This window comes from Ambystoma mexicanum, chromosome 8 (genome assembly GCF_040938575.1).
Source record: "Ambystoma mexicanum isolate Mex_15411 chromosome 8, UKY_AmexF1_1, whole genome shotgun sequence".
NCBI classification, from domain to species: domain Eukaryota; kingdom Metazoa; phylum Chordata; class Amphibia; order Caudata; family Ambystomatidae; genus Ambystoma; species Ambystoma mexicanum.
The window spans coordinates 1,104,270,385-1,104,274,427 of NC_090929.1; the positions used below are offsets into that span (position 1 = coordinate 1,104,270,385).

Consider the following 4,043-nt stretch of genomic DNA (forward strand, 5'->3'; position numbering starts at 1 on the left):
CAAAAAGGGAGAGGGGTTCTCAGTTAGAGTCCCCAGTTTCACTGCTGAATCCCATACCTCTACCCCCAAACCACCTATTTCACTGATCCGTACATTAGGGTGTCTATGTTTTTTATTTAGCCACAATAGCCCCGATATAGGTAAGTCCGCCACTGCCCTATCTTGCCGGGCCTAGATTTTCTGTGGACTGTCCGCAAACCACTCTTGCACAACCCTCAATTGATCTGCCTTGAAATATCTGTGAAAATGGGGAAATCCCAAGCCTCCTTGATTTCTCGGTGTTGTCAAGGTAGACATCGCCACCCTCAATGGTTTATTACGCCATATATAAGAGGTTAATGTTTGGGTGAGTGAGCAAAAAAAGACCTTCGGGACCCTGATGGATAGTGTTTGGAAATAGTATAGTAGTCCTGGAGGCACTACCATCTTTATTGTGGTCAGTCTTCCCCAACCAGGAAATTGTTAGTGGGCTCCATTTCATAAGGTCAGTTTTAATCTTGGCCAGTAGCTGAAGATAATTTGCTCCATACACCTGTCCCAACGTTCTAGTGAGGGTTATTCCCAAATATAAAATTCCATTATCTGCAATCCTCAACTGCGTTTGGGAACTCAACCTTGTCATCATGTCTGGATAGGCCGACAGGTTCAGCATTTCCAACTTCTGTCTGTTTACTTTTAGCCCTGACAATGATCCAAACCCCTCCACTTCCTTCAACAATGCTGTAAGCAAAATTTCCGGATTTCATAGTGCTACCAACATGTCGTTGGTAAATGCTATTAACTTATGCTCTTCTCCTGCCATAGCTATCCCATTTTCCTGAGGTGTTCCCCAGACCCTAGCCAGCAAGGGTTCACGATATATGGCATATAATAATGGGGTTGAAGGACGTCCTTGTTTAGCGACCCGCCCACGATTCACCTTTTTTGAGAGAGTCCCATTAACTGCTAACCAAATTGTTGGGGAAATATAATTTAACTTAACCATTTGAATATAATCCTTACCAAACCCCATAGCCTTCATTGTACTGAATAAGAATGACCACTCTACTCTATCAAACGCCTTTTTGGCGTCTATTCACACCAATATCGCCGAATTCTGAGTCTTGGACATTTTCTCTATCAAATGACAAACTCTGCGAATGTTATCATGTGTTAGTCTCTGTGGTATAAACCCTACTTGATCTTGACTTATTAATTTCAGGATCTTGGTATACAATTTGGCATTCAGGTCGATCAGTGCTATTGGCCTGTAAGGGCTCGGAAGGGTGGGGTCCTTGCCCTGCTTAAGGAGCACTATCATCTTTGCTTCATGGAGAGTTCAGCAAAATATAGCAAGTCTAGGGCTTGGTATCCCCAGCATGGAGTTAACTGAGAATCCTGGGGACAGGAGGCAGCACCGGCCCCCGCCGCACCAACACGGCGTGAATGACAGAGGAGCTCCCCATCACTGCGCTTATCGAGACAACTTTGCGTCTTCTCTGTGAAGATGGCATAGACACTGTAAAGCAGTGGTGTTCCGATTGGTTCCCCATCGAGTACCCAGACTCATGGTATCGGGACATCACATCAACCAATAAGTGATTTTCCATTGCTGCTGAATATGGAGGAGTTATTGTGGGAATGATAGTTGCAGAAATAAAAGACGAACAAAGTACATACAGAAGATGGGGATATTCGTGCCTCCAGTTTCCCAGTTGATACCCAAGTCGCATACATCCTAAGTCTAGGGGTCGTAAAAGACTTTCAAAAGCACGGCATTGGCTCCCTTTTAAATTAAAGCTTAAAGAATCATATATCTACCACAGCTCAGGATCATTGCAAAGCGATTTACCTGCATGTTCTGACCACAAACAACAAAACAATCAACTTTTATGAGAACCGTGACTTCCGACAGCATCATTACCTTCCATATTACTATTCCATCCGAGGCATGCTGAAAGATGGCTTCACCGACGTTCTGTACATCAATGGTGGTCATCCACCCTGGACACTCTTCGATTACCTTCAGCATTTTGGATTAACGTTATCAAGCTTGAGCCCATGTTCCATTCCCAAGCGGATCTACCGGCAGACACAAACTCTTCTGCGCAGCCTTCTGCATTGGTCTGGCATCTCAGCAAAAAGTGGCATCGCCTACAGCTGAACTATGTGACAAACTGAGAAAACAGCTGAAAGTTAAAGATGGAGGCTCCCTTTTCCCTTCATGGAGTGAGAATGTTTTATTCCATCGTGCTGGCTACTGTTGGGATAATCAAGACTTCCAGGAAAGGGGACCCTGCTGTTCTTGACCAAGGCTTAATGGACATGTTGCCTGGCTGATGCTGCCACTAACCTTTTCCGATCCCACCTTCAGGAACAGTGCTGTGGGGCTTGCAGCACAATATGACCAACAATAAGCATTTAAAGCACCTTCTTCACTCCTACAGCCCTCTTTGATCAAACCCTTGGGAAACCCTTGTTTCTGTCCTCCTTGTGATGTGTTTGTGCTGTCTGTCTTGTTTTAAAGAAAATAATGGGAAAGGGTAATTGGCAGTCATGTTCTCATTAATATTGAGGCAGTTTACAATGTTCACATTTTAAAATAATAGTTGCCAGTCGCAGAGGTCCAGGTGCAAACGTCTGTTCTGTTGCATGTTAAACAAGGTTTGCTGTCAATATAGCAGTATAATCGACTAAGAACCAATTGATTCCTGGGATAAAACTCTGTCTCCAGGTAATTTTATTTTTGTCACTTGGGTGTGATGTGTTCTTCTATGGGAACATATTTTGAAAGAACACAGGCCTGGGTGGAAACCTGAGTTATGTTCTACTATCATCAGTTAGTCATTGCAGTTCAGTCCAGAAAAGTGTTAGTAAACCTGATTTCAGAAAACATTTATGATGAAAAAATGCTTTAAATGTGTACAGAGATCAGTAGTTCATCAAATCCATTAATGATACATTGTAATATTAAAACAAACACAAACAAAAAAAGAAAATCATCTTTGCTTCATTCTGCGTAATGTGTCCCTTTGTCTTAAAGTTATTAAATAAGCTTGTAAGTCGTTGGGCTAATAAATCCTGAAACTGTTTTTAAAAGCCCTCTGAGTACCCATCCGGACCCAGGGCCTTATTTTTGGGACAGGGCCTGATCGCTTTTCTCACCTCCTCTTCTTTGATATCCTCAGTTAATGTCTCTTTTTCTAACTCTGAGTTGCAGAAGGAAGACCCGGAAAGATATTCCTCCTGCTTAAAACTCGAGGGGTTATCCGATGTACACAAGGTCTGGTAGTACTCCCGCAAAATGTCCCCTATTTCTTCGTTAGTGGTCCTTTCTTCCCCCGCTGCTTCCCTAAGTTTCATGATCGTCCTAGACCAGGCCTTACCCCTCAGCTGTCTAGCTAGAAGCTTATCCACCTTGTTGGCTTTCAAATAATACCATTGCTTCGTATATAGTAGCGCTTACTTGGCTTGCTTTGTACGAAGCATCTCTAATTGATCTTGGATATGCCTCATTGCTCTCACAATTGTTTTTGTTCAGGTGTTTATTTCTTTCTTCTTGAGCCTCCTTTAGTTTCCCCTCTAACTCTTTCACCCATTGCCGTACCTGCTTGTCCCTAGATTCCTTCATTGCTATTACCTGGCCCCTCATTACTGCCTTAAATGCATCCCATTCCATACCATCCGCGGTGTAGAGTCCGGGGTCTAATTTTCCACTAAATACTGTTCTATCTTTTCCTTAATTAGCTCGACCTGTACCTGATCGTGCAGTCATTCGGATGGGAATTGTCACTTCCATAAACCGCCCCCCCCCCCCCCGGAGGTACCCTGATGTAATCGACATTGACATCGGGCTATGATCCGACATGGATATTGATCCCACTGTCATGATGCCTACCCCCGGGCATCCGGATCGAGTCCATCAGCCCCGGGAGCAGGCATCCAGATACTCATTAAAACCCCAACAGCCCCGGCTGGGGGCTGTTTGGATTCAGTCCTGGCGCCTTAGGCGCCAGGCTCATCATAGAAATCTGTCCTGGCGCCATAGGCGCCAGGCTCATAGA

The 4,043-nt window shown here is 44.2% G+C and overlaps 1 pseudogene; it reads left to right on the forward strand.

Moving 5' to 3' along the window:
- The first annotated feature begins 1,357 nt into the window (after positions 1-1,357).
- On the forward strand, positions 1,358-2,152 carry LOC138473744 (N-alpha-acetyltransferase 60 pseudogene; annotated as a pseudogene).
- Positions 2,153-4,043: the final 1,891 nt, after the last annotated feature.